Consider the following 13,677-nt stretch of genomic DNA (forward strand, 5'->3'; position numbering starts at 1 on the left):
AAAATGACAGAACCAACCACATGAATGTCAGTGGTATGTCAAAACATGAAAATTTCTTTCTCGGTAACTGATGCTGCTGTGAAAAATTAAAGATGATAAAAAAAAAACATAAACACAGTATGGATAAAAGAAAACTTTATCATCTGGCTAGTAAAAATTATGGAAAAATTGATGTTGTCACTATTGATTAAAACTGAGTATGAAACAGTTTTCAAAATAAAGTTTTTTTTCTTTTTTGCATTGACAAACGTGCTTGTCAACAACCAGACATTTATGTCGTCCTTAAAATAGGGCAATATAAGAATGGACATGCTGTTGCTGTCTTTGACAGGTATAACATTTTGTTGTTGAACAACTACAAGGTGTTAATAAAAATGGTTCAGTGGCACAGGAGTCTGAATTGAAAAGTTTCATAATTAATTTTGAATTCTCGTTAACGAATCTATCTTTAATTTTGATCTTTTATTTAACTCTTAATCATGTTGGTCGGTTGCTATTTGAAAAACTTCAATTGACAAACAGGTTCGTATTTTTAACATTTTTGTTTTGTTTTCTTCCGTTTGTCTTCTCAGGTTTTGTTTTTATTATATTTCTGTTTATTTACTTGGCTCAGACAAAACACAATCGTCCGAACTAAAGTATAACTTGCTACCATGAATATAAATTAATTCACAACAACAAGTCATCGACATGAATGTGCTGCTCGTCGTTCATAAGACGACATTTATATGAAAGTGAAAGTGCACTATGGGCACTCAAAATTACAAAGCAGACACAAATACCCAGATAATTACTCATATACACCAAATGAATGTGTAAGACATCATCACCAGCAGCAACAATAATAATAACAACCACAACAACAGTAATGACAACAATATCAAAGAGTATTAAAGAGTCGCAACAGACCAAAAGAAAAAAAGAATGATTCTAGAATTTTAGAAACAAATAAAAAAGAACATTAGTTCGTTTATTTAACTGTAAAGTACGAATAAATAACTACTAACCATTGGCTTTGGTCCACATTTGATTACGAGTTTGAGTAAATGGTAGTAAAAAGTTTGTATTAAATGTACAACATACAAATGTAGACAAAATGTATATGTTTGGATGGGTGTGTTGCGGCATGATAAATTTGGGTTTTGTTGGACTTGTATTTGTTTATACTGAATGAATTTTGAGTTTTTGTGCATTCTACAGTTAGCTGAAAAAGTAAACGAACAATAGACTATAGACCAAACTATAAACTATAGACTAGACTATAGACTAGACTACAGACTAGAATAGACTAGACTATAGACTTAACTATAGACTAGACTATAGACTAGACTATATACTAGACTATATACTAGACTATATACTAGACTATAGACTAGACTATAGACTAGACTATAGACTAGACTGCAGACTAGACTATAGACTAGACTATAGACTAGACTATAGACTAGACTATAGACTAGACTATAGACTAGACTATAGACTAGACTATAGACTAGACTATAGACTAGACTATACACTAGACTATAGACTGGACTATAGACTAGACTAGACTAAACTAGACTAGACTAAACTAGACTAGACTATAGACTAGACTAGACTAGACTAGATTAGACTAGACTTGACTTGACTTGACTAGACTAGACTAGACTAGACTAGACTAGATTAGACTAGACTAGACTAGACTAGACTTGACTAGACTATAGACTAGTCTAGACTAGACTAGACTAGACTTGACTAGACTATAGACTAGTCTAGACTAGACTAGACTAGACTTGACTAGACTAGACTAGACTAGATTAGACTAGCCTAGACTTGAATAGACTAGACTAGACTAGATTAGATTAGATTAGACTAGACTTGACTAGACTAGACTAGACTAGACTAGACTAGACTAGACTAGACTAGACTTGACTAGACTAGACTAAACTAGACTTGACTAGACTTGACTAGACTTGACTAGACTTGACTAGACTTGACTAGACTTGACTAGACTTGACTAGACTTGACTAGACTTGACTAGACTTGACTAGACTTGACTTGACTAGACTTGACTAGACTTGACTAGACTTGACTAGACTTGACTAGACTTGACTAGACTTGACTAGACTTGACTAGACTTGACTAGACTTGACTAGACTTGACTAGACTTGACTAGACTTGACTAGACTTGACTAGACTTGACTAGACTTGACTAGACTTGACTAGACTTGACTAGACTTGACTAGACTTGACTAGACTTGACTAGACTTGACTAGACTTGACTAGACTAGACTTGACTAGACTTGACTAGACTTGACTAGACTTGACTAGACTTGACTAGACTTGACTAGACTTGACTAGACTTGACTAGACTTGACTAGACTTGACTAGACTTGACTAGACTTGACTAGACTAGACTTGACTAGACTTGACTAGACTTGACTAGACTTGACTAGACTTGACTAGACTTGACTAGACTTGACTAGACTTGACTAGACTTGACTAGACTTGACTAGACTTGACTAGACTTGACTAGACTTGACTAGACTTGACTAGACTTGACTAGACTTGACTAGACTTGACTAGACTTGACTAGACTTGACTAGACTTGACTAGACTTGACTAGACTTGACTAGACTTGACTAGACTTGACTAGACTTGACTAGACTTGACTAGACTTGACTAGACTTGACTAGACTTGACTAGACTTGACTAGACTTGACTAGACTTGACTAGACTTGACTAGACTTGACTAGACTTGACTAGACTTGACTAGACTTGACTAGACTTGACTAGACTTGACTAGACTTGACTAGACTTGACTAGACTTGACTAGACTTGATACTATAGACTAGACTATAGACTGGACTATAGACTAGACTATAGACTAGACTATAGACTAGACTATAGACTAGACTATAGACTAGACTATAGACTAGACTATAGGCTAGACTATTGACTAAGTACTACACTATATACTAGACTATACACTAGACTACTGTCTAGACGATAGACTAGACTATTGACTAAGTACTACACTATATACTAGACTATACACTAGACTACTGTCTAGACTATAGACTATACAAGACTTAACTATATACTGTAGACTAGACTGTTGACTAGACTATATACTAGACCACAGACTATTGAATAGACTGTAGAGTAGACTATAAATTATAACAGACTACATACTGGTCTATTGACTACTATGTACCGAAAAAGTACCGAATCGGGGGATATCGATTAACTATATTGAAACTTACAATAACATAAGATTAACACAGAATCTTTGTATTTTCTTAAGACATTCGTGGGAAACCAGAACTATATACCATTAGGATAGTCTTGGAAAATTGGACTGCGAAACTGTTCGGACAAACACCACATCCAATATATTTTATGTATAGACGGCCACAGAAATAGGAAGAACTTAGCTATACAACTCATGTCAGATACATTTATTGTAAAAAATGGACATTATATTTTTTCACTAACTGTACTTGAAATGAATTGTATAGCTTAGGTCTTTGTATTTCTGTGGCTGTTTGTACGTATGTTCATCAGTCCGTTTAACTGTTGGTCTGACTGACTACCTCTATGACTAACAAACATTATACCACAAACAAAGAACAAACATTATGAAAGTACAAAATGTTTATTTGTATTTCGAATCAAAAGTGTGCAAAAAGCCAAAAAGACACAAAATTGTAAACACAAATACAGCAAAATTCAACAAATACTGCAAAGAGCGTTAGAGCAGAATTAAAGCCAAAATATATCAAAAAGAAAATAAACCCACATGAACCAACTATAACACACATACACATACACTCTTATAACGAATAGTCAAAAAGTAGTATCCAACCAACCAAACAGGAGACCAAAACAGCAGTGGCAGTCAGTTAAAAAGCAACAGAAACAAACCCAAACTACCAACAAATAAGGAAACTAACAATAAACTTAAATGCGGACATAAATAAGATGATATACTAAAAGTCAAAAATCAAAAACCACAGACACAAACTTACATATAGTCTGGCAAATGTACAAACGAATATACATTTGTATGCAGATACAAATGGATTTTTAGTGTTTATAAGTATATGTGTCAGTATTTCAGATACATGTTCTACTATTATAAATTGATACAAATTTCTTTAACATGCCAAAGGAAAAATAAATATTTCGAATAACAAAACACGCCTTTAAATAATACTTGTGTTAAGTTGTGTGTAAAATTATTGATTTTAAATACTGGCAATGATGTGTTTTTTCCATATTTGCACGATTCTAAAAGAGTTTTTAAAGCGAATAAGGAATCATGATTAAGTTTTAAATCGGTAGACCAAAAATGCTTTAAACCAGTCATACGTATCAGTTAGTATAAACATCCATTATCTTCGGCTTGAAAGAAGAGAATAATTTACTCAATCAGATCTCCCTTGTCAACCTCTCTCCAGGGAATTCGGTTTCACTTCAGAAGAGAATCGCAATTGCCTTACAGTCCAGACATTATATTCTAATACTAATTAGGGTCGCTTTGCAGGACCCTAATTACTTAATCTGAACCTCAAATTGCCAAAATCGAGGTTAGTTTTCTTAACGAATTACCTTTGATCGGTTTTGATTACATCGATAGTGATGACATTTTGTAGATTTTCATTAACAGAATCCTATATTGTCTTGTGTAGGGTAACTGTGTACAATATAAACTAGTTATCAGCGTTATAAATTTATACAAAGGCCTTTGTATCACTTTACTTTCACGTTAGTTCTATCAAATATTTACGGCTCTAGTTAAGCTGTTTTTTTATGTTTATACTTTGTAAGTACATACGAGTTTATTGTACTCGAACATTATAAAGGTTGCATTAAAAAAGCAAATATAAAAGAATTGCTGCTCAAATCTCACAAGAATTGTTAAAATTTAATCAGGCCTATTTTTATAAAACACTAATACAGCTACACATAAACACACACACCCACACTCAAAAACACCCATTCAGAGATAAAAATCTTATGTTCAATGGAGATTTTATTCTTAAAGCCCACTGTTTGTTTATTTAACACACACACACACTCAATTGATTTTTCTTATTTTAGTGTTGGCAATAAGTTGCTAGCCAGATTTTGCGAGAAAATTATTTTTTAAATATGTTTTGAGTTGTTTACACAATATGTAAATTCTCATATTTTAAAGATAAAAAATAACACTTAAAATAGCTTACTTTAAGTTGAAGACTTTGTATAAGATCTGGATTACATCCAGAAGGATCTTAGAATTGTCATTTCAGTTTATTTCATTAGTTTATGTGTATTGTTGATTCATTTATGTATTTGTAACTGTTTCTTTTTTTTTTTTTTTTTAATTAAATTTTTTGATGAATTGTTGTGAATTCTATAATCAAGTACGAATTGTGCTCAAATCAAGCATATTTTGGTATAAATTCAATAATTTGCATTCTTAAATCAAGTACGAATTTGAACTTAAATAAGATAACTTTATCGTTCTAAAAGTTTCATACTATTTTATGGAAAATTTAAATTTTAAAATAGTACTTAATTATGAAAAAAATAGTCCGTTTTTAGGTCTTAAGTACTTAACTAATTTTCCGCTAGACTTCAGAATTGACTATATACTAAACTACAGTATTATACTACTGACTAGACTATAGACTAGACTGCATACTATATTATGTCCATTACTATAGACTAGACTATAGACTATACTATAGACTAGACTATAGACTAGACAACAGACTAGACTATAGACTAGACTATAGACGAGACAATAGACTAAACTATAGACTAGACTATAGACTAGACTATAGACTAGACTATAGACTAGACTATAGACTAGACTATAGAATAGACTATAGACTAGACTAGACTATAGACTAGACTATAGACTAGACTATAGACTAGACTATAGACTAGACTATAGACTAGACTATAGACTAGACTATAGTCTAGTCTAGTCTAGACTATAGACTATGGTCTAGTCTATAGTCTAGTCTATAGTCTAGTCTATAGACTAGACTATAGACTAGACTATAGACTAGACTATAGACTAGACTATAGACTAGACTATAGACTAGACTATAGACTAGACTATAGACTAGACTATAGACTAGACTATAGACTAGACTATAGACTAGGCTATAGACTAGACTATAGACTAGACTATAGACTAGACTATAGACTAGACTATAGACTAGACTATAGACTAGACCATAGTCTATAGTCTAGACTATAGACTAGACTATAGACTAGACTATAGACTAGACTATAGACTAGACTATAGACTAGACTATAGACTAGACTATAGACTAGACTATAGACTAGACTATAGACTAGACTATAGACTAGACTAGAGACTACTAGACTAGACTATAGACTAGACTATAGACTAGACTATAGACTAGACTATAGACTAGACTATAGACTAGACTATAGACTAGACTATAGACTAGACTATAGACTAGACTATAGACTAGACTATAGACTAGACTATAGACTAGACTATAGACTAGACTATAGACTAGACTATAGACTAGACTATAGACTAGACTATAGACTAGACTATAGACTAGACTATAGACTAGACTATAGACTAGACTATAGACTAGACTATAGACTAGACTATAGACTAGACTATAGACTAGACTATAGACTAGACTATAGACTAGACTATAGACTAGACTATAGACTAGACTATAGACTAGACTATAGACTAGACTATAGACTAGACTATAGACTAGACTATAGACTAGACTATAGACTAGACTATAGACTAGACTATAGACTAGACTATAGACTAGACTATAGACTAGACTATAGACTAGACTATAGACTAGACTATAGACTAGACTATAGACTAGACTATAGACTAGACTATAGACTAGACTATAGACTAGACTATAGTCTAGACTATAGACTAGACTATAGACTAGACTATAGACTTGACTATAGACTAGACTATAGACTAGACTATAGACTAGACTATAGACTAGACTAGACTATAGACTAGACTATAGACTAGACTATAGACTAGACTATAGACTAGACTATAGACTGGACTATAGACTAGACTAGACTAGAGACTATAGACTAGACTAGACATGACTAGACTAGACAATGGACTAGACTATAGACTAGACTATAGACTAGACTATAGACTATACTATAGACTAGACTAAAGACTTCACTGTAGACTAGACTAAAGACTTCACTGTAGACTAGACTACAGACTAGTATAGCCTATGGACTAGTCTATAGACTAGACTAGACTATAAACTAGACTATAGACTAGACTATAACCTAGACTATAGACTAGACTATAGACTAGACTATAGACTAGATAGACTAGAGACTAGACTATAGACTAGACTATAGACTAGACTATAGACTAGACTATAGACTAGACTATAGACTAGACTATAGACTAGACTATAGACTAGACTATAGACTAGACTATAGACTAGACTATAGACTAGACTATAGACTATAGACTAGACTATAGACTAGACTATAGACTAGACTATAGACTAGAATATAAACTTGACTATAGACTAGACTGTAGACTGGACTATAGACTAGAATACAGACTAGACTATAAACTAAGCTATGGACTAGACTTTAGACTTGACTATTGACTAGACTATAGACATAGTATGTATATATACAATAGCGTAAGTTGAGCTGAATCCGAGTCTTGCAGCGTCTAGGCGTTATAACAGCGTGAAAATACTTTCCAGGATTAATTTCTGTCATACTTTTGTTTCCTTTTTTAAATATATCCTAACCTAAGGTATGATATACTGCGAATACAACTTTTTCGGTCGCTTTAAACTGAAGAACTAATCGCCCTGAATTCTCCTGATTTGTTAAAAAATTTGCAAATACTGGCACATTAAAACAAGATACCGATGAAGTCGATTTTTAAATTAACGACTTTTTATCAACTTTAAATTGGCAAATTTTGTACCCTATAGTTAATAAATGCCATCTTGTGAATTCTATTTTCAAGAGAACCAGATGGGACTTCTGAAAATGTTATTAATCCAGAACTACATCGGACGGAATATGGACGGTATTGCAGAAGATATTTCAACCTTATTATTAATGGAGTATTAGTTCTCGTTGGCATGAATTTCCACTTTTTGGGGTTCAAGAATATTAACAGATTTATTTGATGATTGTTTTCAACATAAAATTATCTATGGATTCAAACCTAGAAAACCTCATCTTCATAATTAGATATATGTATGTAATTATGTATATACATATGTATCCATCCAGACTCTGAGTTCAAGAGCAAAGAAAACCAATACAATTTTATGTTTTGTGAGATAATTTTCTCTGCTTTATGTCATAATATTTAATATTATATGTATGTAGTATACAAAAATATTAAAAATTATTACCCTTAAGGGTCTATAATATTTACTAATGTTATTCAGCCTACTATGCAAGATAAAATTCCTCTTTTTTAATACCCTCTTGTAAAATACAATTTAAGATATTTTTAATTTACATTTTTTATTCATAACTCAACACAATAATATCACTCCTACAATTTGTATCACAAACAAAAATCCATAAACAAAATTCTACATTTATAAATAAAAGACAACAGGCTTAAAAAATCAAAGTGACATTTTTAACACAAAAGAAGATCCAAATAAAATATAGAATAAGGGGAAGAATGATAAAAAATGTATTTAGTGTAACATAAGTGAACAGAAAAATAGGTGAATGTAAAACTAAATATTCTTTTTATAGGAGGAAATATCATTGCTTTATAAGGTTGGGTGGATAATTTGGACCGATATACATGTCCTATTTCGAATGATAAAACTGTTACCCAACAAATACCACTAAAGGTAAAGAAGTAAACTTTCAACTGACGATTGGTCTCCACCAAATGGATTCATTACTTTTCCACGAGTTCTACGCATCGGAACGACTAGGAGTTCAACGAACAACGACCAAGGAATGTCAACTCAGCCACGCTGCTGCAACAACAACTAACACTGTATTATGGGTCTAAAAATGTACGTATTATAGACAACCACGACAATATTGAATGGGGCTTAAAGAACTAAAAAGAGGATAAACTGGAAATTTAATTTTTTCCAAATCATTGAACAAACTTTTATAAAATTTTAAAGTTTGGTTGATTTAGTTTTACAAAGAATCAAATATAATATATTTCGATACCGAAATTAAGCCAAAATGTACTAGATTTCAAAGGATTGAAAAGTGATATTTTGTGGAAGTTTTCATTCGAATACTAGAACATAAAGAATACAAATTTGACGAATCTACGGTAATTCGGTAGGAGATTTGTATTCTTTATGTTCTCGAAAAGTGTTTTTAATGATACTTTCCACAAATGATAAGTTTCAATATTGACACGAATCGAAACGGTCTTTACTGTAAGAAGATCTACAAATCTAAAAGCTGTTGATAATTTTTCGTTACTGAAGCTTTTTGAATTTTTTATATCCTACAACCTGAGTGAATCAGAATCTATAAAAAGAGATTTGTTGGTACATTTTCCTTCTTGATATGGACACAAACCAAATGGTACTTTTTACTTTATCAAATGGCACCTTTGGTTATTGTGTTAATTCACTTCGCGCAAACAGTCAAGTTGAGTCGAAGGGGAAACTCTAAGTGGAAGATTAAATAGGTAGTTCGTCACTTTGCGACCAAACTGTTGGGTAATAATAGGACATACTCCCGATTTCAAACCAAACATCTTACGATAGTTGTAGTAGACGACCATTGCTGTTTTGGATGTTTAGTTTCCGTAATAGTTCGGGGTCTAGGATAATTTCTAGATATTTAGCATCTTTGTTTGTTAGGGGAATTTTGCAGTTTTTTTACTGCTATGAGTTGTTCCTGGTCTTTGTGAATAGCAACAGTTCCTTCCTGCTTGAATTTACTCCTAGGTCTCTGTAATTTTTCATGTAGTATTCTTTTGAAATTTCGTTAATATCAAACCTAGAAATATATTAAACATGCGGCTTTTGAATTCTTCAAAATCAATCTTACAATAGACTTTAATAAGATAAGGGTAGCGAAGCATACCAGGTAAAGCTAGTTAGAATGTAATACACTGAAAAATCTTATAAAACATTAAATAATTGCACATAATTTCATGAATATCGATGCATAGACTATCCAAACACCCAATACCTTACATATATCCGGTATTGAGGGAAATGGAGCAGTGTCCAGTTTATCAAATTTCCGCGAATGTTTAGGTTTTTTTAAGTTTTGCCAAAAAAATAATGTTGCAAAATATTTTTGATTTATTAAAAAAATTTCCGGGTTGTGTTCGCCTATACAACTGGTTGGGAATTTGGTTCAAACTTGCTCTAGTTTTTTCCGTAATTAAGTATTTTATATAATTCACCTAAAATAATTTCTATAACGTGAATATGAGCACACCTATTATGTGAGTAAATCTTCAGATATGTATTATAATGTTGTTGTTGTTATTAATATTATGATATTACCTCAGGTGTCACTTGTCAAGTAATGACAAAACGAGTCCACAGGCAAAATTGGCACCACTGCAAACACTCGAGCAAGAAAAACACAAAACAGGAGCAGCAGTAACAGGAACCGCAGTTGGAGAGAAAGACTTTGTGATAGTGATGGCTATAGTTGATGGTGAATATGTAAACACACACACACACATACAGTAATAACAAAGACACACACTGTAAATAACGCCCCTTTTTAAATTGTCATAAAACACTCAAACGAAACAGAACAAAACAAAGCATAACTAAACATAACAGAACATGACTGAACACGATTACAAAATAATGTTACAATAATAAACGCACGTTATTTTATGTCTTTTACACGCACTCACTCACTCAGTGACATTCAAAATAAAAAAGAAAATTCATGTATTTATTGCTGTTGTTGTAGTTGTTTAACAACACTAACGAAGAATAGCAGAAAAAGGGGGGAAAATAAACAAAAAAAAAAAACAAATAGTATCGACGAGATATTTTGGATTTGGGTGTTTATTCCCCAAAGAAAATCAATACAACAAAATATTAATAAAAATAAATTTCTTTATTACAGTACAAGCGTGATTTAAAATGTATTCATTCATTTCTAACTTTTATTATTATTTATTTTAAACATTATTTTTATTTCTTTTATATCATTAATTACCGTTATAATTATAATTGCACTCCGTTGGGTATTGTATTAGCTTTTCTTTCTTTGTTTCATTTGTTTATTTTTTTCTTACGCTTATTAATTTATTTAAATTTTTTTCGTTTTTAATTGTTATTTTTTGTTTCTCACTAAAAAACTTCAATATACCGGTAACGCGTGCATTACTGTGGGCCTTATAACCGAAACTGTGCTACAAACATTTGATTGTTTTAAGTTAATGTTGTTGCTGTTACCATAACAACTTGTTTTTAACATGGCTAACATAGTTCTGTCTCTCACCGTGTACACGAACTAGTTAAAATGTTGACTGGTAACTCTTGTGTTTCGTTGTGTTAAAGAATTGTTGTCTCTCTTAAATATGTATGTTTATTTCCTACTCTTAACCATTTAATGTGACCAGATCAAGTGAAATTTGTTTAACGCACAGTATTGAACTACCCAGCAGTTCGACAAAGTGTCAATGCATTCAAAATTTAAAGCCATTTCAACTAATGTATAATCTTCCGGTTGGCTTTAATTCGTCTTTCGTCCCTAAAGTACACTCTGTGAACGTAAAAGTGTACCTTCTATAAGAGAGAACGGAAAGTGTCGTCATTTTACTGTTGCAATCCCGGGGTCTTACAGTACCTTTAGTCTGCCGAGACTATAAACTGGTAATAATCAAATATATCCTTGACCTTTCCTTGGAATGATTTGACATGGGGTCGAACCAGACATCCAGGGAAGAGTTTCGGACTTTGTATTGTTCCGGTTATTGAAGAGTGCTGTTGCCGAGACACAGAGAAGTGACTGTGGGACTAAGCATTGGAAAGAGTTGTTGTTAAGTGTATATCATACGAAATGAATGTAGGGGTATATGGACCTTACCCTCCCGTATACCTAGAGTGAGTGTGTCGGATGTTGTTCTTTATAAGTGTGTCTAATGAATGAGAAGTGTGCTGGGTTGAATTTCATACAAGTGAAACCATTGAATTTTCCTTCCTTGTTCAGGTAAGTTCAGAGTTTACTCTGTTTCATACCAGAATTACCACAGTATGTTCCTAAGTCCTCGGTTGATGGATTCGAATATGTCTCTAGGTTCTGTTGCCGACTCATCAGAGGTCATCTTATCTACGTGGTTGTAAACGGAAGTCATGTTTTTGCATCTCGGAAGTTAAGCTATGGGGCAGCAATGCTCGGAGATTAGATTGCTCGAGGACTGGAGCAAAGTGCTTGTATATGGACCGACAGAACCGGACATCGGCAAGTAAGAAGCACAATAGGGCGGTGGTGAGTTGTCTAATCAGATTATCCTCTGATTGAAAAAGTACCACACGTGTTCACGTAAAGCATTTCGACATCTGGTCACTTTGTAATCTATGGTGTGATGATTGTCTTTCTCCTGGGACCTTGTTTAATAATTAATCACCTGGATGGTCGAGGTATCTAGGGATAACTGTAAGTGGTAGGTTAAATGGCTAGTTTGGGAATCTGAAAATAACAAAATCTCGATTATATAGTTTACAGGGCTAAGTTTTATTTGAGTTTTACCTGAGTTGGTTCAAATGATCTTGACAGTTTTTCAGTTCACTGCCTGTGAGTTCATTAATTAGAAATCGAAAGAATGTTTTATTTTTAATCCGTAGTAATTCTCCTGGTATCTTTCTTGTTCTTTTTTTGCACGGTAATTATAGCTATTGTAATATAATATGCATACATATTTTATCAGTCATTGTCAGGCCTGGCCAAAAGTACTGTTTCGTAATTTGTATTGAACTTGCGAATAGTTTTGGAAAATTACAAGTTATGATGTCTGTTTAATAACAAACAATTGTTACAAATTACACCAATTGTTTTTGTATTTCAATACAAATTTCAAATATTTTTATGAAAGTTTGTAACATTTAGTAACAACTTTTAGTTATTGAACAGACCTATGGTATATGCAACTGAGAAAGTAATTCTAACTTGATTGGTAACTTGATTTTTTAAATAAAACGCAAACCATTTGAGATATTTCCATTTATATATTTATGAATAGTCGACTTCGTTTATATGGCCACCGCGGGCACGTCGGCAGCGGTCCAATTTTTGATGATTCGGTCACACATTTCTATTTCGCGTTCAAAGTTGGCTTATAGTTCTTCCAACTTGTTGGCATAGACAGTGATTTGGGGATGAAGTGAATCATGAAGCAAATGTGAATTTTTACCTAACCAATAACGCATATTTTGCTTATTGACGAACCCATTAAGCCAAAACTAAGCTTCGTTACTGAAGATGATTTTGCGATGAAATTAATCATCATGATAAGTTTTCGATTTGGTTATCACAAAGAAAATAATTTATATTGGGTTAGATTGAAATGTAATGAAAACAATCCGCAATGACGAATCGTATAAGGTCTTCACCGATGGCTCAAAATCAAACCAAGGTGTAGGCGGTGGCTTTTACATAGCACATTCTGGAACGGATGTTTCCTTCAAGCTTCTTGACCAATGTAGC

General features: G+C 32.7%; 1 protein-coding gene across 3 annotated transcripts in view; it reads right to left on the minus strand.

Annotated features, from left to right (window-relative positions):
• Positions 1 to 11,382, minus strand: part of LOC119602704 (45 kDa calcium-binding protein) — a 51,864-nt gene extending 40,482 nt beyond the window's left edge. The window contains exons 1-2 of one of the 3 annotated variants that reach the window (XM_037954356.1): positions 11,188 to 11,364; positions 10,512 to 10,755 (exon numbers count right to left, since the gene is read on the minus strand). The gene's annotated coding sequence lies outside the window, so the exon portion shown is untranslated. Of the gene's footprint in view, positions 1 to 10,511 lie in introns of all 3 variants that reach the window. The other 2 variants (XM_037954355.1, XM_037954357.1) reach the window with 2 other exon arrangements.
• Between the last annotated feature and the right edge of the window lie 2,295 nt (positions 11,383 to 13,677).

The sequence above is a fragment of the Lucilia sericata genome, unplaced genomic scaffold, assembly GCF_015586225.1.
Source record: "Lucilia sericata isolate MDLA Ls3-8-SP2 unplaced genomic scaffold, ASM1558622v1 Contig000249F_arrow, whole genome shotgun sequence".
NCBI lineage: Eukaryota > Metazoa > Arthropoda > Insecta > Diptera > Calliphoridae > Lucilia > Lucilia sericata.